Genomic DNA, 25,629 nt, shown 5'->3' with positions numbered 1-25,629 from the left:
TCATTCTGGTTTTCAATATGTAATAGTTTGGCCAAGGAAAGGACTGAATACTCATTTAAGTAACTCCAAGATTTTATGAATTGAGCTGCTTTTTAATCCAGTGCCAGTGGCTGAGGGAAGTGAATTCTCCTTGGGTCCAGAACAAGAGAGCAGCCCAAAGAAGTTCTTACTTTTAAATTCCATATCTGCATCAGAGTAAATCCTACTAACTTTATAAAAAACCCAGCTCAGATTTTACTTACTTCATGAAATTGCACTAATTGCTACCAGAGCCCATGCTGATCTCCTTTTCTAAATTCCTATAGCATGTTTTATATTGTTCTCTGCCTATCTCTAGAATTAGATTTTTAAGTTCCTTGAGGATAGGGAATATATTTTATATTTATTCAAAATTTCCTACAATACTTTTCTGAAATGCCATCTAAAAGTGCAACTGTTGACTGATTAATTCTACCTAAGTCATGCAAACCTAACTTAACTAGAGTGGTATTTATAAATAACAAATAAAATCAAGGGCAGTTTAGCTAAACTAACAAGTGGCTCCCATTTGTCAGGTTTCCCAAGGAATATAGATTGCAGCCTTGTTGATATAACAACAGGAATTCGAAAAAATGATAGCAGACACTGATGTGTGTCATGCTTGTGACTACAGACTATTTCCTTAGACTTGTATAAACTTCACTTACGTAAGTCTGGCCATATTATATAACTTGGGTTAACTGCCATAGTACTCACTCCAAAAGTAAATTTATTTGAAATCACTGAAACATTAATTTAAACTATCACTTGATTAACATTAATGTATTTCATATCCTAAATCCAGTTCCTGCTGGGAAACAATCTTTATAAATTCTAGTCAGAACAAAATTCTGATATCCATGCTGAGTAACTCTTAATTGTCAATTTTCCACTTACATTATTGAAAATTGCATTCCTGATTGCATATCACTTAATAAAGACACTCACATTTTTCAAAAATCTGAAAATATCGAAATCTTTAGAATCACCTATTTATAGCTATTTTCTAGGATTCATCAATCTAATGGCAGGAAGATATAAACAAAGAAGAATTCTTTTCATTATATCTTAGGCACATTCACATCAGGCTCAATTCAGAAAGAAAGACTCTGTCCTACGGCTCAGATTCCAGTGATTAGTGCTCAGATATATAATTAACTTTCATGTATTCCAAAATCAGCTTTATATAAAAAAACACACAACTGACATTTATATGCCAGTCAAGCCACAATATAAATTGCCAACTCTACGATATTCCATTTACAACTTTTTTTTTTAAAAAAAGAAAGAAACAAAAAGACACAAAGGTAATATACCAAAATATTTACAGTGGCTGAGCTTGGGCCTTAGAAACACGGGTTGCATTTTTTTTTTCTTTTTCCACCTGTCTGTAATTTCCCAGTTTTCTTTAAAAAGCATATTTATATAAATATGAATGACACCATCAAAACAATTTAAAATAGGTGAGTATATTCCTGCAATCTAGATTTACCATCCCAAGCTGACAAGCTATAGTGACTTTTGTTCAAAAGTAATGTTTTATCCTCCTCAAATATACTCACTGCACATTTTTTTGTCAGCTCTCATCTCACTGGAACCAGTCTCTAGAAGAGCATTCTGCTTTTCATATCAAGGGCATTAATTGCTTAAGACATCTTAAATTCGTCACTTGTCTTAGAAAAGAGAGACTGGAAACAGCCCTGTAAGTCAGGGCTTTCACTTCTCAACCTACTCAAATATTCGCAAAGTCACATTTTATTCTTACTTCAGATTCTTTCTGAAGGCAAGTTCAAAGCCTTGGGGACTGGAGGGATCCCAGGGAATAAGCCCTTTACCCTTATTTGGAGAACTGGCCTTTCCTTGACTGTTGAGGCAAAACATCCATCACTGAGGAACCCTCAAGACAGAAAATAACCTTGCGTCAAAAAAAAAAAATCTTTCCTACACTGTCTTTCTCCATATCTATGTTTCCACATTAAGACAGATGGGCTAAATACACCAAACCTCCCACTCTGGGGCATTTTTATACTGCAGAACGGATGAGACCAAAATCCATGCCTCATAAGGTCGACCTGAAGTGTTGACCATCAATATTTCTATTTAAAAAATTCTAGACTTGAAATCCAAAGGACTTTTGGACTCAAAACAGTTTCCAAATTTGTTCCACGAACCACCTAGTTCTCATAGAGGTACACCAGAGGGCCCACAAATATTTAGTTCAAGGATCATTTTTAAACTATAATAAAATACACTCCTCTAATACCAAATGTTTCTACATTAGAAACCACCAATTAGTTAACTTGTATTTTCACTTCCTTATATATTATCTAGTAAACAATGTAAGTTTAACCTTAAAATAGGTAAGAGCTAATAAAGCAAAGCCTGTTTCACACATGGGGGTTCCATGAAGATTTCTTACTGCCGACAGGGTTCTGCTGCTAAAATAATTTGAAAACCACAGAAGTAGAATCAAGTCATTCATTTTTAAATTCTAAATTCAATTCCTTATTGGACTTTTTGCCTCAGATCCTGTGTAAATTCTAACCAGTGTAAGATTCTTTGGCAAGCCAAAAACTGCTTCTGCCCAGCTCTTACTTAGGACAGTGACATAACTTCTGTCCACACAGGAAGGACATATCTGTCCTCCTCTCTCCCCACATGGGCTGTTAGAGTGCAGGAGATACCTGAGTTAAAACAAGTATCCCGGAGGGCGATAATTTCCACCTCACACCTTGCAGTTTTGGACTCTATGAGTCAGCCCAGCAAAGAGGAGATCTGTTGCAACCAGTAGCACTTCAGGTTAGAAAAATTCAGAAGGCAACCAAATTGCCCTGCTGCACAAACCCCATCAGCCAATCAGTGTGTAGTTTTGCCAGTACTTGAGAAAAGTGGGCATCATATGCTCTAAGAATCGGCAGGTAGCACCTTGTACTGTGAGAATGCAGAGCCTAAGTCACATAGTAATATTAGAGAAAGAAGAGGTGAGATTCTTGAAGGTAATTCCAGAAGAGTGTAATATGTAGGAGGCTTCAAATGAGTCAAAGTCTGAAAAAACTTTGTATTTACTCCAAATTCTGAACAAGACATCCCACCACAATTGTAATGAGCCCTGTGGCAGTCTTACAGAGGTCCAACAGTATGGAGGAAGGGGCAGCATAGGGGACTTTCACCTGAGCTATTCCTCTCTGCGTATTTTACACTACAGAGCTGGAGGGGTTGGGAAGAGGTTTAAAAGATATCAACATCGGGAAGTGAACTTGGCCCAGTGGTTAAGGTGTCCGCCTACCACATGAGAGGTCTGAGGTTCAAACCCCGGGCCTCCTTGACCCGTGTGGAGCTGGCCCATGCACAGTGCTGATGCCCGCAAGGAGTGCCCTGCCATGCAGGGGTGTCCCCACACAGGGGAACCCCACGCTCAAAGAGTGTGCCCCGTAAGGAGAGCCGCCCAGCATGAAAGAAAGTGCAGCCTGCCCAAGAATGGTGCCGCCCACACAGAGAGTTGACTCAACAAAAAGAAACACAGATTCCTGTGCCGCTGACAACTACAGAAGCAGACAAAGAACACGCAGCAAATAGACACAGAGAACAGACAACTTGGGGGTAGGGGAAGGGGAGAGAAATAAATAAATAAATATTAAAAATAAATAAATAAATTATTTTTTAAAAAGATATCAACATTTAAAAATTGTTCTCATCTTCAGGAGTGGCTTAAAGTGGAGTACAGTTTTTGGCATAGAGGTTTTTTCTCATCAGTTTTACCCTCATCTGAAATCATGACTCCATTTCTCAGTAGAGGTAGCAAAAGAATTCACAAATGGATGTAAAACCTGGGTTAGCTGAGAGTTGCAGGTGAAAAACTAGCCTCGTTAGCCATAAGCCCTGTGTAAGATTGGTCTGTTTGATTTGGTTTAAGAACAGTTTCTGGTTTCCTCCATCACATAGTCTTAGGGTCTGTCTGTCAAGGGTAGTGTTTACACCAAGAGGACCTGAGAATGGCAGGGTCTGGAGTGGCCAAAATCCAGGAAGACAGATATTGTGCAGAACGGGTCACTCAGAGGGACAGTACAGCCATTGCCTCAAAGGGCAACACAACAAGCCACTGCATTTGAAAGTGATTCTGAGAAGGAAATGTGCAGAGCCCCCAAGCCCTCTACTTTCCATCTCTGGATTGTGACAAAGACACCTGCAGCTCCCCCTGCGCAGTGGAATCTTGGTGGTCCACAGACATACTCCTTAGAGCCCATAGGAGTGAAGTTTAAAATGCAACAAGCCCTGGCTGTCTGCCAGCAAATGAAGCCCAGAGAAAGATGAAAAATAAGCACAAAATGCAGCCACCTTCTTGCCATCATGTGAACTTGATTGTTGACTTCTTATTAGCAAGCAGGAGGGACACATAAGAGATGCCAACGAAGGCCCACTTGTCGCTGGGCCAGAACTTGATGACAGGGTCTTGCTTGGGGATCTCTGCAGCAAAGCAGGCAAAGCATATGCAGCCCAGGTAAGTGGCAAGGCTCATGAGGATGTGCCACATGCAGTGCAGGTGGGGGGAACGGAAGGACGACAGCAGCTCACAGAAGGCCCCATCACTGATCCAGCAGAAGAGGGTGACAGTCCACCAGAGGCTGAAGAAGAGGCCCAGCTTAAACCCATGCATGTTGTCACACCTCTTTACCGCTGCAATGACCTGCACAGTGCAGGGAACCCCCAGGGTCATCGGAGAGATGTTGTCGATGGCCGGCTTAACAAACGCCAGGCATGTCGTAACTGCAGACAGGTCACAGACCACTGCCTTGAACCTGCCCCACTCCTTAGAATTGTGTTATTTATCAGTTTGTTTGTTGATTTAAATCTCCCCAGTTTCAGTGTAAGCTCGTTGGAGGCAGGGAGGGACTCTGATATTTACCGCTGTATCACAATGCCTGTCATTCTGAAAGATCTTTGGTAGATATCTTCTTGGGAACCACATAGCCAGACCACACAAATTCATCAAACATCTAGCCCAGAAAACTAAGGGTTGCATGGAAGTAGACAGAGCCAATTCCCACTACAACCGAAAATATCCACATTAAATAGATGCCACTCTTGAAGCATCTTTCATGCAGACTAAACAAGCACATGCAGATGGGTGGCAAAATGAAAAACATGATGTTGGTGATGGTGTTGTAGAACTTGGAGATGGCAGGCATGATGGCATAGTTGTCCTCATACCAGTCCACCTCCAAGCTACCCACCCGCAGTTGGTCTCACCACTGCAGGATGCCCATGGCCACTCTGGGGCATTGGGGCAGCTGCTCCAGGGACAAGAACCCAGAGCCGCTGCTGGAGGAAACCTGCGGCAGCCCTAGGCACTGTAGTGCCAGCTGCCAGATGTGGCACTTCCCCAGGTCATTTATTTTAACGGTTATCTAGAATTTCATTTTAGTAAATCCTTTTTCCTGTTGATGCATGTGTAAGCTACTTCACATTTTTCCCAGTTTCAAAAATAATGCTGCAAGGAGTATTCTAGTTCATATCTATTCGTACACATACCCAAAAATTTCTTTAAGGCATATACCTACAAGTAGAATTGTTGGGAATGCATATCTTCAACTTTGATATTACCAAATAACTCTCCAAAATGGATGTAACAGTATTCATTCCTTTAGTAAAACTCTCCCATAAACCATCTGGTTTAAAGTTGTTTATAGTACTCTCTTACACTTTTGAAAAGCTCTACTTTATATATTCTTACGACTCCATTTTTCCTCTAATACTGCTATTTTTTACTTTCTCTCATTTTTATCTAAAGCCATTTTGCCAAAGCTTTTTTCTTTTTTTTAAGATTTATTTTATTTATTTCTCTTCCCATCCCCCCCTACCCCCCAGTTGTCTGTTCTCTGTGTCCATTTGCTATGTGCTCTTCTTTATCCACTTCTGTTGTTATCAGCAGCAAGGTAATCTGTGTCTCTTTTTGTTGTGTCATCTTGCTGCGTCAGCTCTCTGTGTGTACAGTGCCATTCCTGGACAGGCTGCACTTTTTTTGCACAGGCAGCTCTCCTTACAGGGTGCATTCCTTGCACGTGGGACTCCCCTATGCAGGGGACACCCCTGCATGGCACGGCACTCCTTGCACACATCAGCACTGTGCATGGGCCAGCTCCACACAGGTCAAGAAGGCCCAGGGTTTGAACCACAGACCTCCCATGAGGTAGATGGACGCCCTATCCATTGGCTTCTGTTTTTTGCCAAAGCTTTACCTGTTTTCTTATTCATTTCAAAAGAATTAGCTGTTTGTTGGTCCTCTCTATTGTTTCTTTGTTTTTAATGCCTTTGATGTCTGCTCTTATCTTTAATATTTCCTTCCTTCTACTTTATTTAGATTTACTCTATTGTTTGTGGGTTTTCTTAATTTTTAAAATTCGAGTTAAATGCCTTACTTATTTTTGCCTTTTGCTCAACTTCTAATTAGGCTTCAAATACACTAATGAATACTAGTTTAGCTGCTGCCCATAAGTATTGATTTATATTAATTTCATTGATAATCCATTGAAACTATTTAATAGGGAAGCGGACTTGGCCCAGTAGTTAGGGCATCCATCTACCACATAGGAGGTCCACGGTTCAAACCCTGGGCCTCCTTGACCCATGTGGAACTGGCCCCTGTGCAGTGCTGATGCACGCAAGGAGTACTGTGCCATGCAGTGTTGTCCCCTGCATAGGGGAGCCCCACTCGCAAGGAGTGCACCCCATAAGGAGAGCCACCCAGCGCAAAAGAAAGTGCAGCCTGTCCAGGAATGGCGCCACACACACGGAGAGCTGACACACAAGATAACGCAACAAAAAGAAACACAGATTCCCTGCTGCTGACAACAACAGAAGCGGACAAAGAAGAAGGCACAGCAAATAGACAGAGAACAGATAACCGGGGCAGGAGGGAAGGGGAGAGAAATAAAACTAAAAAAAAAAAAACAACTATTTAATAAATTTGATTACAATTTCCTCTTACATGGCATTTTGGAAATGTTGCCAAAGTACAGGACTTATCACAAGTTCATAGATCTTTTAAAGGGCATATTTTCATTTAAAAGTTCAGTTGCATTCATGCAAATGGAAATGTTAAGACTATATTTTGACTGACTTCTGGGAATATGGCAGACCAGAAAGACATGGGACTCTCTTCTCTCCCAGAAACATAGTTAAAGGACAGACAGAAATGCCTAGAAAAAATTTTCTAGGGTTTTGGACACCAGGGGAAGGCTGGATACCTCCCAAAAGAGAGAGGGAAAAAAGAAGAATTGCAATGGCAAAACTGTGAGTTAAAACCAGCAGCTGCTACTCCTGGTAACCTCCCCCATAGGTCTTGGGGCCAACAGCTACAGACAAAGGGGGACCCAGGGATCCACCTCCCCAGGAAAAATAGAGACAGGGACACAGCCTTTTGATCCACAGATTTGGTCTGCTATGTCCCTAGAGCCCTTCCAGGCCAGGTGGGGACATGTCACTGTTTGCCTGGGAGCCAGTTTGGTACTAAAGAGATCTGGGTCTACCGAGATCTGACCCTCTTAATCTCCCCCTCTACTAACCAGGATTGAGTGCTGAAGATGGAGAAGGAGTGGAATTATTTCCTACCCAGGAAAAGGGAGGGGTCTGCCAGCAAAGGCTGGAGAACTGCCTCGACAAAGTTTGAAATACCAGGCTCTTAGCTTCCAGGAAGGAACCTATATCACCTTGATTCAGGCCATGTTGCAGCAAACACATTCCAACCAGGCATTAAACTGAGAGGCCTGCCAAAGAACTCCATTTTTTGGCAGACCAAGGAAGTGCATGTGGGGAAATTAAAAGTTAATAAGTAGGAGAGGCTTTTTCCAGCCTTTATAGTTATCCTCCCCAAGACCCTAAGAAGTGGATCTGTAACCCATTACTGGGTCCAGAGCCCAGTTTTGAGCAACTAACAAGGACAATCTAAAGACCCAGAACAGACTGAACCCAGAATCAAAGAACACACAGCCTTCTGCCACTAAATCCCTATGAAAGAGAGAGAAATTGAGCATCTGAGTAAGCTCATCATCCTAATCAGATGCCCAAACATCAGCAAAAACTTATGAGCCACACTAAGAAAATGGAAGACATGGCCCAAGGAAAGGAATATATCAAAATCCTGGAAGAGATGCAGGATTTCAGACAACAAATTAACAAGATGCACACAAATTTCCAAAATCAAATTAATGAGTTGAAAGACAATATGACTAAAGAGATAAAGGACATCAAGAAGACACTGAGCAAGCACAAATAAGAATTTGAAAACCTAAATAGAAAAGAAGCAGAGCTCATAGGAATGAAAGACACAATAAGTGATATAAAAAACACATTGGAGGCATGCAACAGCAGACTCAAAATGATAGAAGAAAGAATAAGTGATATCAAAGAGAACAGCTGAAAACTGAAGAGAGAAAAGAACAGAGGGAGAAAAGAATGGAAAAAATTGAACAAGGGTCAGGATATTGAATGACAACATGAAACTCAACAACATATGTGTCATGCAAATTCCAAAAGAAGAGAAGGGAAAAGGGTCAGAAAGAGTAGTTGAGGAAATAATAGCTGAAAATTTCCCAACTCTCACAAAAGAAATTAACTTGCATGTCCAAGAAGTGCAGCATACACCAATAAAATAAATCCAAATAGACCTACTCCAAGACACATGCTACTCAGAATGTCAAATGTCAAAGATAAAGAGAGGAGCGGATGTGACTCAAGCGGTTGAATACCCACCTTCCACATGTGAGGTCCTGGGTTTGATTCCTGGTGCCTCCTAGAAAAACAAAGCAAACAAAAAGCAAAACAAACAGAAAAACCAACTGCAGGAAATCCATGTGGCTCAGTGGTTGAGCACTAGCTTCCCACATATGAGGTCCCAGGTTCAATCCCCAGCCCCTGGTACCTAAAAAAAAAAGAGAAAGGGAAAATTCTGAGAGCAGCAAGGGAGAAGCAAACCATCACATGCAAGGGAAACCCATTAGGATTTAGTGTGGATTTCCCATCAGAAACCATGGAGGCAAGAAGACAGTGGTATGATACAATTAGGACACCGAAAGAGGGAAACTGCTAGCTGAGAATTATTTATCCAGCAAAGTTGTCCTTCACATATGAAATATTAAAATATTCACAAACAAACAAAAACCAAGAGAGTTCATAAAAAAGAATCCAACTTTGCAGGAAATATTAAAGGCAGCCTTAGAGCCTGAAAGAAAAGGATGGGAGAGAGAGGCTTGGAGGAGAGTATAGAAAGAAGAGCAGAAAGGGTAATCAAAGAATAAAAAGAGAGACAAAAGTAAGATATGACACATGAAAATCAAAGAATAATATGGTGGAACTAAATAATGCATTTACAGTAATATCATTAAATGTGACTGGATTAAACTCCCCAATCAAAAGATATAGACCAGGGAAGTGGCGGTGGCTCAATCGATTGGGCTCCTGTCTACTATATGGGAGGCCCTGGGTTCGTGTCCCAGGGTCTTTTTGTGAAGGCAAGCTGGCCCATGCCCTGCAGAGAGCTGACACCCCGTGTCTCATGGAGAGCTGACAACCTGTGCCCTGGGGAGAGCTGATGGCTTGCATCCACAGAAAGCTGACACAGCAAGGTGACAGAAGGAAGGGAAACAAGCAGACACAGAAGATGATGTAGTGAATGGACACAGAGAGCAGACAGCAAGCAAGCTGCAAGGTGGGGGAGGGGGGAATAAATAAATAAATAAAAATAAATAAATCTTTAAAAGAAAAGATATAGACTGACAGAACGGATTGAAAAACCTGAGTTATCATATGCTGCTTAGAAGAGATTACCTTAAACCCAGGGAAACAAACTGGCTGAAAGTGAAAGATTGGGGGAAAAAATATTCCACACAAATAGTAAACAAAAAAAACAGGGGTAGCTACACTAATATCAGACAAAACAGACTTTAAATGCAAAAAAGTTATGAGATACAGAAGGCCACTATATATTAATAAAAGGGACAGTCCGTCAAAAAAATAAGTCATAAATGTCTATGGACCTAACCAGGATGTCCCAAAATACATGAGGCAAAGTATGGCAAAACTGAAGGGAGAAATAAACATCTCTACAATAATCATTGGAGACTTCAACACATCACTTACATCATTAGATAGAACAGCTCGCCATAAGATCAACCAGGAAACAATGAACTTGAACAATATGATAAACGAATTAGACCTGATATGTAAAGAACACTGCACCCAAACTCAGCAGGTTATACATTCTTCCAAGTGCCCATGGATCTTTCTCCAGGATAGACCACATGTTAGGTCACAATGCAGCTCTCAATAAATATAAAAAGATTGGAAGTATACAAAATACCTTCTCAGAAAATGGAATGAAATTGGAAATCAATAAATAGACAGGAAAGAGGTAAATTCGCAACTATGTGGAGGCTAAATAACACAATCCTAAATAATTAGTGGGTCAAAGAAGAAATTGCAAGTGAAATCATTAAATATATGAGACAAAAGAGAACAAGAACACAACTTATCAAAATGTATGGTATACAGTGAAGGCAGTCTTGAGAGGAAAATTTATAGCCCTAAATACCTCTATTAAATAAGAAGAAAGAACTAAAATCAAAGATCTAACTAAACAACTGGAGAAACTAGAAAAAGAACAGCAAACCAATCCAAAAGCAAGTAGGAAGAAAGAAATAATAAAGATTAGAGCAGAAATAACTGAAATTAAAAAAAAAATAGAGATAAAAACAAAACTTGGTTCTTTGAGAAGATCAATAAAACTGACAGAGAGAAGATGCAAATAAATTCAGTCAGAAATGAAAGGAGGGATGTTATGACTGACCTCACAGAAATAAAAAGGATCATAAGAGAATATTATGAGAAACAGTATGTCAATAAAAAAGACAACCTAGAAGAAATGAACAAATTCTTAAAAATGCACAAACAACCTACACTATTGCTACAAGAAATACAAGAACATAACAAACCAATCACATTTAAAGAGATTTAATCAGTCATCAAAGATCTCCCAATATAAAAAATCCAGGACCAGATGTTTTCACAAGAGACTTCTACCAAGCATTTAAGAAGAATTAACACCAATTCTGTTGAAGCTCTTTCAAAAAATTGAAGAGAGGGGAAAATTCCCCAACACATTTTACAAAATCAACATCATCCTTATACCAAAGCCAGATGAAAACACTACGAGGTAAGAAAATTACAGACTGGTCTTTCTAATGAACATAGATGCAAAAATTCTCAACAAAATGCTTGCAAATATAATCCAAATCAGAAGATTTATATGTCATGACCTAGTGGAATTCATTCCTGGTATACAAGGCTAGTTCAACATAAGAAATCAATCAACATAATATACCACATTAATAAATTGAAAGGAAAAAACCACATGATCATCTTAATCAATGCAGAAAAGGCATTTGACAAAATACAGCATCCTTTCTTGATAAAAACATTTCTAAAGATAGAAATAGAAGGAAAATTCCTCAATATGATAAAAGGCATATATGAAAAATCCACAACCAACATCATACTCAAAGGGGAAAGATGGAAAGGTTTCCCTCAAACATTGGGAATAAGACAAAGATGCCTGCTGTCACTATTGTTATTCAATATTGCACTAGAAATTCTAGCTAGAGCAAGGAGGAAAAAAGGCATCCAAAGAAGAAAAGAGGAAGTAAAACTTTCACTATATGTGGATGATATAGCAACAAAAAGACTCAACTATTTAGGAATCAGTTTAACCAAGAAAGTACAGAACCCATATGCAGAAAACTACAAAACAATGCTAAAATAAATAAAAGACCTAAACAAATGGAAATGGAAAGATATTCTGTGTTCACAGATTGGAAGACTGAATATCATGAAGATGTCAATCCTTCCTAAACTGATTTATAAATTCAATGCAATACCAATAATAATTCCAACAGTCTACTTTACAGAAATAGAATAGGCAATTACCAAATTCATTTGGAAGGGAAAGTGCAAATGAATAGTCAAACACATTCTCAAAAAGAACGACATGTGAGAAATGTTATTGCCTGAACTTGACACATATTACAAAGCAATAGTGGTCAAAACAGCATGGTACTCAATGTTCATAGAGGCAATATTCACAATTGCTAAAAGATGGAAACAATCCAAGTGTCCATCAACCAATGAATGAAAAAGCAAAATGTGGCATATACATATGATGGAATACTATGCTGCTGGAAGAAGAAATGAAACTGGGACACATGATAGCATGGATGAATTTTGAAGACATTATGCTGAATGAAGTAAGTCAGACACAAAAGAACAAATATCACATGGTCTCATCAATATGAACTAAATACGAAGAATAAGTGCATGGAGTTAAAACCTGATGTATAGGTTATTAAAAGATAAGAGTAATTTGTAAATCTTAATGATCAGCCTTGACCAACTGCTTAACCAACATCTCTACAAGGATGTCTAATAGGAAGTTTCCATCTAAATATGACCAAAACAGTACTTCGTATTTTCCAACCCAAATCTGCCCTCCCTAGGAAGAAAACAAAGAAAGAAAGGAAAGAAAGAAACAAAGAAACAAAGAAAGAGAGAGAAAGAAAGAAAGAGAGAGAGAGGGAAGGAGGGAAGGAGGAAGGGAGGGAGGAAGAAGGAAACACAGGGTTTCCCATATATTGAAAAAAAGTATATTTTGTGTGTTTTTTTTCTAACTTAATGGTATTGTGCTGTTTTAGTATCCTATCTGCTAAAAATAGGTGGGCCTAACAATGGGAATTTATTGGCTTACAGTTTTGAAGCTAGGAGAAGTCCAAAATTGAGGTCTCAGGAAGGAAATGCTTTCTCCCAGAATACTGTCTTTTTGTGGGGTAGGGGTGGGGGTGGGGAATGGGGAGAGCTGGTTACCAAAGATCCTTGGTTCTTGACTTTTCTGTCACACGGCAATGCACATGGTGGCATCTTCTTTCTCTTCTAGTCCCATTGACTTCAGGCTGCTCCCTGTGGCTTCTCTTTTTGTCTCACTTTCACTCTACTTATAAAGGATGCCAGTAATATGGATTAAAACTCAAGCTGATTTAGTTTGGGTCATACCTTAACTGAAGTAACATCTTGAAGAGATCTTAACAAAACAAATAAATATGTAATGCAATGATAGTGAAAGGTGTTATAAAGAAATAGAGAGTATGGCTGATACTAAACCTGCAAGTAAATAACAGCTTAACTTTACCAAATATAAAGTATGCAGAAAATAGAATTCTTTCATTAAGTCAATACAGAACACAAATATTTTCAATTTATTATGCTCAATTAAGAGAAAAATAAAAAAAGGAGGGAAATGAAGAAAGACAAAGAGACACAAAGGGCAATGCCAAAGCCAATACTTGGAGGAGAGAAAGATACCCAAAGGCACAAAGGGGCACCCATAACCACAAGGCCCAAACTCTAGAGTAAAATCTTTTACTACTACTGTGAATTCACAACTCTAAGTAGAGATAGGGATTTATTCAAAACTTGGTCATTCCAGCCTAGGCTTTGCCTTAAGATTTATTTCCTATTTAGATACAAATACCTGGGGTAGAGGTGTCTTTTCAATGTGAGTACATTTCAGAGCCTTTCCTGAAAACAGATTTTACAGGGAAAATGAGAGTGAGAGTAGAAAGGTATTGGTCTCCAGAGGAGAAAAGGACATGTCAGGGGCTATGGTGGTACCTAAGCAAACACCCCAATTTAGCCAGGGCTAATACCAGGCAGGCTCTTTTCCTTGCACCTAGGCTGCCTAACAAAATGGATGCTGGAGTGTGCATTTCATAGAAAGGCTTTCTTCCTTTACTCACCTTGGAAGGTTCATTTTTAGCTCACTTCTCAGGGTGAAAAAAAGGAAATCAATCTCACCACCTACAGAAATAACAAAAATGGCAACAAAATGATTGTGGTTTTTAATTTCTTCCCTTTCTGGCAGCTTCATTTTGCCCTATTACTGAATTAAAAATAACTATCTGAGTCAATAAAACCACAAAAAGCTAAGCTCCATCTCACTTGGAAAGAGAAATCCTAAATGTAGTCACAATTCACTTTATTTATTTGTTTATTTTTTACAATTCACTTTAAATATATATTATATATAGTTTATATGTGTTACATATAGTTTATGTAGATCATTAGAAATTACAAAGTTATAAAATATCAATTTGCAAAATTGAGAGGACAGAGGTCATAGGAACACTTGTCTACCATTTATGGATAAGACCTCAGCCAAATGTTTTCTTACACCTTGTCCAGTAATGTTCTTTCCTTTTTGCAACAAAAGCAGATTTTATTGTAATTATAAAAGTAATATAAGAAGGTAATACAGGCAAGCGGCTGTGACTCAATCAGTTGTGCTCCCATCTACCATATGAGAGGCTCTGGGTTCGTGTCCCAGGGCCTCCTTGTGAAGGCAAAGCTGGCCCATGCGCTGTGGAGAGTTAACAGCCCATGCGTCATGGAGAGCTGGCACAGCAAGATGACACAACACAAGGGAGACAAGCAGATACAGAAGAAAAAAAACTATTCAGCGAATGAACACAGAGAAGAGACAGGAAAAGAAAAGGAAAAAGCCGCAAGGAGGGGGGATAAATAAATAAATAAATAAATAAATAAATAAATAAATCTTTTTTAAAAAGTAATACTATTTTTTAAAAGTCAGACAATAAGAAAATGTATATAGAAAAAATTAAAAATCACCTGTAATATCTTCACTACTGAAACTGCCCCAGCTTTTTACTTTGTTTACATACAGACTTTACAAAAAAATGGGATCACTCTAAACATGTTTTATAATATTATTTTTTTACTTAAAATGCCATAGATAGTCTTGATATGTTATAGAATGGAAAAGAAGTTGCTGAATTTTATATATATATATATATATATATACACACATATACACAGCATAACCCTATATTTTGTTTCAAAATTCTGTATAGTTATACCTAGATACAAACATAAATTCATATCTAGATACAGAGATATGTTTTTATTTGTAGAGAATATGATCTGGAAGGATATAAACCAAACAGCAAGGAATGAAATGGAAGTGAGAATGGTGAGAAAGTAAACGAATGCTTAATTTTTTTACTTTATGTAGGTCTACATTATCTATTCTAAAAAGGTCTTGTATTTCTTCTGAAATTAATAAAACTATATATAATTGGACAGTTTTTCATATCAATTAATGTAATTTAAGTCATTGTTTTTTATTTCTCTGTCCTACTTGATTATATAGTTATTTTACCAATTGTCTACATATGGGCTTTTGGGCTGTTTCCAATTTTTTGGTGTCAAAAATTATGTTGACTGCTTGCTTATGTTTTCTTTTACTCTCTCATCAGCCCTGGGTATTATCAGTTTTAATATTTTTCATCCATAGTCCAAAAACAGTATGCTGTCATTTTAATCAGCAGGGTTTTTTTTTTCATTGAGTAAGATTGAACACATTTCCCTTGTTTCTTGTCTATTTGTTTTTCTTATTTTGCAAATGCCCCTATTCATATACTTTGTCCATTTTCCTTTGGTAGTTTACCTATTTTTCATAGCTAGTTGTTTATATGTATAAAGTATTCAACCCTGTTTGTGATATATATTTTTTCTTAGTTTCCCAACTGCTATGACAATTACCAGACAATGGGTTGGTTTAAACAACTGGAATTTATTGTTAATAGTTTCAGAGACTTGCTTTCCCCCAGGGTCAGTAACATTCTTAATGGCTGGCATTCCTTTGGTTCTTTGACTTTCCCATCACATGTCACATGGTGATGTCCTCTCCTTTCTCTTCTGGGTTTCATTGACACTTCCACCTGCTCCTCCACATGACTTTCTCTTCATAAAGCCTTCAACAATAAATTTAAGGCTCAACCTCGTTCAACTGAGCCACATCTTAACTAAAAATAACATCCTTCAAAAGGTCCTATCTACAATGAGTTCACACACACAGGAACAAGATTAAGAACACGTTTTCATCTGTGGTACCTAATTCAACCCACTATTCATACAAAATGTTTTTCCAAGTTTGCTTTTTTTTTGCCTTTCATGTATTTTTTTTAAAGATTTATTTTATTTCTCTCCCCTTCCCCCTGTTATCTGCTCTCTGTGTCCATTCGCTGTGTGTTCTTCTGTGTCTCCTTGCATTCTTGTCATGCGGCACCAGAAAACTGTCACTTTTTCTGTTGTATCATCTTGCTACGTCAGCTCTCCATGTGTGTGGTGCCACTCCTGGGTGGGCTGCACTTTTTTCGCGTGGGGCAGCTCTCCTTGCAGGGCGCACTCCTTGCAAATGGGGCACCCTTATGTGGGGGACACCCTTGCTCACAGCAGCACCGCGCATGGGCTAGCTCACCACACGGGTCAGGAGGCCCTGGGTATTGAACCCTTGACCTTTCATATGGTAAGCAGATGCTTGATTAGTTGAGCTACAACCACTTCCCCATACACTTTTTTTTTTAAGATTTATTTTTTATTTATTTCTCTCCCCTTTCCCCCCAGTTGTCTGCTCTTTGTCCATACACTTTGTGTTCTTCTGTAACCACTTTTATCCTTATCAGAGGCACCAAGAATCTGTTTCTTTTTGTTGCACCATCTTGTTGTGTCAGCTCTTGATGTGCGAGGCACCATTCTTGGGCAGGCTGCACTTTCTTTCGCACTGGGTGGCTCTCCTTACAGGGCGCACTCCTTGCGTGCGGGGCTCCCCTACGCGGGGCCACCTCTGTGTGGCAGGGCACTCCCTGCATGCATTAGCACAGCACATGGGCCAGCTCCACACGGGTCAAGGAGGCCCAGGGTTTGAACCGTGGACCTCCAATGTGGTAGGTGGATGCCCTATCCATTGGGCCAAGTCCGCTTCCCCCCATGTATTTTTGTTTGTTTTGTTTTCATTTTGTTTTGTTTTGTTTTTGGTACCAGGGCCAGGGACTGAACCCAGACCACATTGGCCACCCTGTGTTGGTTTTATCATTTGTTTTGCTTGTTGTTTGTTTTTACTTCTTTCAGGAGGCATGGGAACCAAACCTGGGACCTCCCACATGGGAGGTCAACTGCTTGAGCCATATCTGCTCCCCCAGGGATTTTTTGTTAGTTTGTTTTAATACCATTCTATTTCTTTTACATGATAATTTTATGTATATATTGGTGTCTGTCTGTACATTCTGTTTTATTTCTCTTATCTGTCCATTGGTGCACCAAGACCCATGATCTTAATAATATTACTTTATATTTGGCAAGGCAAGCTCTCCTCATAGTTTTCTTTTTTAGAATGTTAAGAATTATTCTTGCATGTTTATTCTTGCCAGTAAAATTCAGAATCACTTTGTCAAATCCAAAATGTGCAGTTGAGATTGTGTTAAATTTATGGATACATTTGGGAAAAATTAACATATTCATAATATTCACTATGTCCCAAGTCTTTTCTGTTCCTCAGTCAGATTATATAGTTTTCTTCAAATATATCCATCACATATCTTGCAAAATATATGCTTATCTATTTTATATTTTGTGTTACTACTGCTAATAGTAATTTTAATTATTATTTACCTGTGTGAGTGGCATGCTATAGGCATTCAACAAGAATTGGTTGGAAAAAATAAGTGAATAATAGAGGAAACTTCTAAAAGAACTGAAAACCTTTCTTTCATCATAGAGAAAGGGAAAATGTACCTTACTGCTTCAAAGATTGTGGCGTAATTTTATGAGGACAAGAAATATATCATCAGATTGGTTTGCTAGGGGTCATCTTTAAAAGTGAACATTTCAGGATTCAAAGTCAGAATGGCCTTAACCGTAGATGGTAGGAGAGAAATTACATATACTCAGGGGTGAAAGATTATTCCCTATTGCTATTTAATGCTGAAATTCTACCATTGGTCTCATTACTTCAGATTAAGGAATTACTTGCTCTGTAAATGCAAACACTTCTGAGAAAAATAGAATACTATGTATTAAGTCATTGCAGTTTTTATACGTGAGCATGAATTAGCTATTATTGTCTTTCCAACTTGTAGCTAAATAAAAAGAGAGTTTGCTAAGAGGAGATATTCGAGAGAGCAAAGAATAAGAGATTCTAGAGTACTGGATATATGACAACTATAGGGGGCAAAAAAGTAAGGAGAAGGAAACTAAAAATTATAAATTTCTTCAGTAGGGACTGCATCCTGTTCATTTGCAGGCATAATGCTGGGCATAACGGAGCCACTACATGGATGTGTATAGAATTGATGTGTCAATGGATAAACAGACTCTATTCACCAGGCAGTTTTGCCTAGGGATAGCTCTGCCCAAAGCTGCAGTCCCAGGGCTATTTTGGGGTGGACACTACTCTGGTTTCCCTTCCTCAGAATTACTCATGTGGTATGCTGTGCCAGAAACTCACTGTTAACAGATGTCAATTCACCAGTACAACAAACAATTGCTAAGTGCCAACATATTTTGTATTAAAGTAAAATAATCAAATGTCTATGCAGCTTTAAATCTCTCTCTCCAGAATACAAAAGGATTATTTTCTTCTGATGGTAGATCAAGTAAACATTTAGCTCTTTCCTACTCCTCTTAGATCTGCCCGTTTCCCATCTCCCCAGTTATCTGCTTTCTGTGTCCCTTCGTTGTGTGTTCTTCTGTATCCTCTTGTATGCTTGTCAGTGGCACCCAGAATCTGGGTCTCGTTTGTTGTGTCATCTTGCTGCATCAGCTCTCTGTGTGTGCAGCTATCTATACCAAGTAATGATTCCTATCATTTTTACTGGTAAAATCCTAGGATAACTGCTTAATTCACTACTTTCCTACCAGTATAGATTTATTCTAAGGTGAATGAAAAGAAATTAACACTATATAAATGGATGCAGAACTTCAGTCCAATGTGATCTTTTTCTTTATTCTCTTCTAAATTAATACAAGTTATAAAAAGTGTATGAGTCAACTATAAAAGGTAAAAAAAAAATTTTTTTTCAGTACCAGAGTCCAGGTTTTGAACCCGGGATCTTGTATGTGGGAAGCCAGGGCTCAATCATTGAGTCACATCAGCTCCTCTGAGTTGTTTTTTTGCTTGTTTTGCTTGTTGTTTTTTTTTTCCAGGATGCACCGGGAACCAAACCCGGGATGTCCCATGTGGGAAGCAGGCACTCAACTGCTTGAGCCACATCCATTCCCAAAGTAATTTATTTTTAAAAGATTACTCTGAAATTGAGCCAATCTTGTTTTTCTGTTTTTCTGTTTTAATTTATCAAGATAATTGCCTATTCTCCACTTAATTTTGCACTCAAATGTTCCCTTTTTGTGGCTTACTTAGTTTGACATCTAGTCCAAACCATGGCATTGTTTAACATTAAGTAAAAGTTGTGACCTTGATATCAAATCATCTTAGCATAAAGGTCCTTAGATTTTAGAGATACAACTTCCAACCAACAGCTGTGCAGGCCCACAGGATCCACTTCCCTTGGCCACAGATCAGTCCAAGATCCTAGGTAAAATGAGGAAAATAAGTATTTCTCAAATAATTTAAAAATGGAGACTCCTCTTTTAATGCATTTCTTATGCCAGCATGTGGTATTACAAGCATACATACATGTGATATATTCTTAGTGTTTTAGTTTCCTTGGCTGCTCAAGCAAAATACCACGGAATGGCTCATCTTAAACAATGGGAATTTATTAGCTCACTGTTTAGAGGCCAGGAAAATGTCCAAATCAAGACATCATCAAGATAATGTTTTCTTCCCAAAGACTGGAATTCTGGGGCTGGCTGTTGGCAATCCTTGGTCCCTGACTTGTCACCTGGAAAGGAAATGACAATGTACCCTGATCTCTCTCTCATCTCTTCTGGGTCCCATTAATTTCAGCTTCTGGCAGCTCCCTCTGTGGATTTCTCCCCCTCTGTTTGATTTTCATTCTGCTTATAAAGGATTCCAGTAATAGGATTAAGACTCATCCTGATGAGGTGGGCTCACTTTAACTGAATAACCTCATCAAAATGTTCTACTTACAATGGGTTCACATACACAGGAATGGATTAAGTTTAAGAATATGTTTTTCTGGGGTACATACAGCTTGAAACCACATTTGGTATATTTGGTTTAACATAAATTCAATTACTACTTTTCAAAAGCAGAAGTTATAGTTACAACGATGGATGTTTCCAAGTTTGAACTGTTTGTGTGAGAATGATCATCAGAAGTATCTACTTGGAGGGTCACTTGTTACTTTCAGTGAACTTTGTGAAGCTGATTAAGATAACTCACATAACAGTTGGTAATCTTTGGAGACAGTAACATAATGATTTTTGACTAATTCTCATTTTCAGCAGGGTGCTTTTGTTATGATAACTGATAGAGTTGTTAGAAACTAGGGATTGAAAAAAATCAAGTCTGTCCCCAAAACTTTATTCCAAATACCCCAATATTAGCTAGTTAGAAATATTAATCAGTATTCATTTTAGAGACCATCTTATGCAATAAGCAAAAGGCTATGTGGCCAAGTTATTCTCTTCTAACTGCATGGCAGAGCTCAGAATAAACAAAAATTATTTCTGTATTTAAAGTAAGAGGCATGTCCTTGGGTCAACCTATGTGGTTATAGCATGATTGAAGTCCAAGAGCTGAAGGACTGTGGACCAAAACCCATCCAAAAATGATTGAAAGAGCACAGGAAGGAAGGGAAAGCATTTAGAGACAGCTATGTGACAAAGAGCTGATAAATCAGCAGACTGCGGGTCAGGGAACGGCTTAACTTTGAGCTGTCTTGCGTTGTTAGTCGGTTCCTTGTCCAATCTGTGCAGACTGGAGTATCCGTTTCCCCTGGCCGTAGATTAATCCAAGATCATAGACAGAACTAAGAATCAAGCAATTTTACTTCACTATTTTGCACCTTGGGAAACCTACTTTTTAAAGCCCCAGGTGCCTCGCATTCCCTCACCCCACCAAAATACACTCTCAGATTCTTCCTCACATTAACAGGTTGCCTAACACAAAATTGGTGCTCAATATACAGTTTCATTTTCCTCCCTCTCTCCCATAGTACAAATTACTGATAAAAATGTGCTGTATTTCTCCTAGAGTATTTTTTTTAATTTTTTATTAAATTGTCTTTTTTTTAAAAGATATCGAGATCACAAAAAATGTTACATTAAAAAATATAAGAGGTTCCCACATACCCCACAACTACATTTTTTTTCCTGGTATTTACTTATTATTATTTTTTAAAGATCTTATTCTATTGTATTTTTTATTCCCTGCCCCGCCACCCCCCTACTGTCTGTTCTCTGTGTCCATTTGCTGTGTGTTCTTCTGTATCTGCTTGTATTCTTGTCAGTGGCACCAGGAATCTGTGTCTCTTTTTGTTGCATCATCTTGCTGCGTCAGTTCTCCATGTGTGTGGTGCCACTCCTGGGCAGGCTATGCTTTTTTCATGTGGGGCAACTCTCCTTGCAGGGCACACTTCCTTGCGCGTGGGGCTCCCCCACACGAGGGACACCCCTGCGTGGTATGGACTCCCTGCTACACATCAGCAGTGCATGTGGGCCAGCTCACCACACTGGCCAGGAAGCCCTGGGTCTGAACCCTGGACCTTCCAAATGGCAGGTGGACACTCCATTAGTTGAGCCAAATCCGCTTCCCTGGTGAATACATTTTGGAGCACTGCTGCACCACATGGATAATAGTTTACATTGTAGTTCACACTCTCCCCCAGTCCATTCAGTGGGTTATGGCAGGATATACAATGTCCAACATCTGTCCCTGCAATATCATTTAGGACAACTCCAAGTCCCGAAAATGCCCCCACATCTCATTTCTTCTTCCCTCTCCTGGTCTCAGCAGCTACCATGGCCACTTTTTCCAGATCAATGCCACAGTTTCTGCAAGACACCAAATCCTTGAATCAAGGAATGAGACAAGATGGTGGAATTTTAGGCATCAACTCAGTGGCTGATTACTTCATTTTCACATGTCTTTTGTATTAACTAAAATTTCTTCAGTGCTCATGAGGCTAAGCATTCTATGACATGCTTTCACAGAGTATCTCATTGATTCCAGCAATCCCATGATCCTCATTTTATGGCCTGAGGAAAGTGGTGCTTTACGAGGTTTAGAACTTTCCCCAAATCAAATAGCAAGTAATGGAGTCGAGGCTTAAAGTTGATGCTTCTGCTCTGGCGCCTCTGCCTTAACCTTGTACTCTATCCTAGTCTGGCATCAGTGTGAGTGAAAGCATCACACCAGCAGTCTGATTTCAACATGTTCATTCTTTCCAGGGACCTTAAGGCTGGTTATGGACTCACCATCTAAGGGTGGCATGGTGTGTAGAATAACACCTCCCTCCCCAAAGATGCCCATGCCCTAATATATGGAATCTGTGGTGTTAACTTAATATGACCAAAGGCATTTTGCAAATATAATTAAGGTTACAGACCTTGAAATAGGGAGATTTTCTGGGATTATACCCATGGACCAAATCTAGTCACATGAGCCCTTAAAAGTAGAAGTGGAAGGCAGATGGTCTAAGAGATGAGATAGAAGAAGAGATTTGAAGGATGAGAGGAACTGACTCACCATTGCTGGCCTTGAAGATAGAGGAAAGAAATAGGAAGCTCAGTTTTATAATCACAAGGAATTGAATTCTGCCACAATCCAAATGAGCAAGAAAATGTATCCTCCCCTGACCTTCCAGAAAGGAATGCAGCCCTTCTGGTGCCATGATTTAGTCAAGAGACTTGTGTCAGACTTCTGACCCACAAAACTAAAATAATACATTTATGTTGTTTTTAAGCCACTCATTTTGTGGTAATTTGTCACAGCAGAAATATAAAACTAATATAGTTGATTTCTTTTTTTTTTTTTTTTAAGCTTTATTTTTATTTATTTAATTCCCCTCCCCTCCCCCGGTTGTCTGTTTTCTGTGTCTTTCTGCTGCGTCTTGTTTCTTTGTCCACTTCTGTTGTCGTCAGCGGCACGGGAAGTGTGGGCGGCGCCATTCCTGGGCAGGCTGCTCCCTCCTTCGCGCTGGGCGGCTCTCCCTATGGGTGCACTCCTTGTGCGTGGGGCTCCCCTACGCGGGGGACACCCCTGCGTGGCACGGCACTCCTTGCGCGCATCAGCACTGCGCATGGCCAGCTCCACACGGGTCAAGGAGGCCCGGGGCCTGAACCGCGGACCTACCATGTGGTAGACGGACGCCCCAACCACTGGGCCAAAGTCCGTTTCCCAATATAGTTGATTTCTTTATGCAAGTTAACTAAATTCCCCTGATACCTAGTTAGGCAAGGAAGTGCACAAAACGGAATCCTTCTGGTTCTTCTGGAAAGAAAAGCAAAAATGCACATGTCACCCTGTAGGCTATCAACAAACTCAGTGCTCTCTGTGGTTGGAACCACACCTCAGGGCCAGGAAACACAGTAACAACACAATATGAAATCCAAACCCTAGGGTTTGTCCAGGACTGGACTAACTATTCTTGAACATAGAGAAACAACCAGTCAATGACTTATTTTCTATTATTTAGCCTGCGTTGCAGGTGCCATTAGAGAAACAGAAGGGTGACATAAAAGGCACTTTTACACCTAGTAAAAGCCTCTGTGTGCAATAGCAATGACAAATGGTATTTAATTTCATAGTAAAAATATTTTGCTAAGCTAAAAGAAATTTCCAGGTTGATTTATTCTCAGTTGTAAGCAGTAATTTTCTAAAATTTGACTTCACGTTTGATTAAAGGAGAAATAAAATGTTTTGTCCATACTTTCAGTAGAAAAAGAATTTTTAAGAATAGACAAATGAGGCAAATAAAATATCATTTAAATATATTCAATGAAATATGGTAATCTTCATGTTTTACTTCTTTTAATACTTTTCCTTTAAGTATATTCAGTCTCTACTTATTCTATCTTCTGGCAAATCTGTGTCTTGGGTTTTGTTTACTTTGTCTTTTCCACTTTTTATTTCAAAGACATGTTGTCATGGGCCTCCCGGGAGGGACGGTGGATGCAGGCGCACAGGGCTAGGCTGTCAGCACTGAGTCTCCTGACTGAGCAAGCTGGCTGCCTCTACGGTGCCTTCCTCCACGGCAAATTATCTGGTAAATTATGCTTTACATTTTCTTCCTAACACATAAAAGAGTTACAACAAAAGTGTGTTATGACTTTGAATAGCTGAGAAATTATCTTAATTTGAACAGTCTATGGAGAGCTAAAAAACTAAAACGACTTGATCAGAGGTATCCAGCAGAATTTTCTCCTCTTGCCCACGGGAGGTAAAGTAACAGTATTTGCATCATGCCAGTTGGTTTGACTTCCTTCTTAAGGGTTGCCAAAGACCATTGACCATGAGGTGCAGCGGTGCTCAGAGATGTATTCACCAAACGCAATGAATGTCTCATGACGATGGAGGAGATGGTTGCTATGGGGGGAGGAGTGGGGGGCATATGGGGACCTCATATTTTTTGAATGTAACATTAAAAAAATAAAGACAAAAAAAAAAAAAAAGGTTGCCAAAGTCCGCCTGCTGCCCCCTGACCTTCTGCATGGACTCCCAGGCAGAGGAGCCTGGTCTACCTGGTTCCACAGGTCCAACAGCATCTGACACGTAGGATGTACACAGTAAGTATAAACCAGGGAAGAGTCTGGAACCTAGGGCAGGTTTCTTATCTTCCGACACTTTTTTTCTCATCTCTGAAGGTGTATAAGGTTTGTTGTGCCTGGATGAGCCAAAGGCCCCACACTTCTCAACCTGATTGTAATTTCCTGTAGTCAAGAACTGGGTCATATTCCTCCACCTCAATTTTAGTGCTGGGCTGTTTTTTTTTCCCTCTTAACAAACACTTATTTTTTTTGTCAGGCACTCTTTCAAATCTTTACAAATAGTATCTCCTTTAATTACCATGACAACCCGGTGAAATAGGTACTATTGCTATTCCTATTTTGCAGATGAGGGAACACAGGCACAGAGACTTTATGTAACTTTCCCCAAAGTCTCACTGGTAAATGGTGGAGCTGGCATTTAACCTAGGCTGTGTAATCCTAAAATCCTAAAATGGTTTTCCTATGCTTTACTACACTGCTAACCTCATGGTGTTAGGTAAATCAAATGACAGAGGACAGAAAAAAATTGAAATCTGTATCAGGAGAAAATTGGGAAAGGAACAATATTTATACAAAAGAAATCCAAATGAATAATATGTTTCCAGATACTTCATGCATAGGTCACCAAATGTTGGCACTGTATAAAATGTAGAGATAAAAACCTAGGCTAATTTGAATAAGTAACTTAAAAGGACTTCACTACTTGGCTTAAAAAAAAATTAAAACTATCCGAATGTGAATCATTTTAAGTACTAAAAAACATGAGTCAAAAATGATTCCAGATGTGAATAAATACTATACTCAGTAGGAAATTATACAAACTTACAACTGGTCAGAAAGTTCACAATTCAGTTATTCTGCTATAGTTAAGAGCCTGACTCTGAATTCTAGTTCGACCATTTATTAACTATGAGAACTCATTTCCTTCTCTAAAATGAGAATAATACTGTAGTATCTTCTTCTTGCTGTTGTATTAATGATTTAGCACAAGTAAACTCTTAGAATACTGAGGGGCACACATAT

General features: G+C 39.1%; 1 pseudogene; it reads right to left on the bottom strand.

The window, feature by feature from the left end:
* Positions 1-4,363: 4,363 nt before the first annotated feature.
* On the bottom strand, positions 4,364-24,790 carry LOC101415864 (alkaline ceramidase 2 pseudogene; annotated as a pseudogene).
* Positions 24,791-25,629: the final 839 nt, after the last annotated feature.

This window comes from Dasypus novemcinctus, chromosome 2 (genome assembly GCF_030445035.2).
Source record: "Dasypus novemcinctus isolate mDasNov1 chromosome 2, mDasNov1.1.hap2, whole genome shotgun sequence".
Lineage (NCBI taxonomy): Eukaryota > Metazoa > Chordata > Mammalia > Cingulata > Dasypodidae > Dasypus > Dasypus novemcinctus.
Note: the sequence above shows the minus strand (reverse complement) of the source record. Positions and strands in the feature narration are given on the sequence as shown.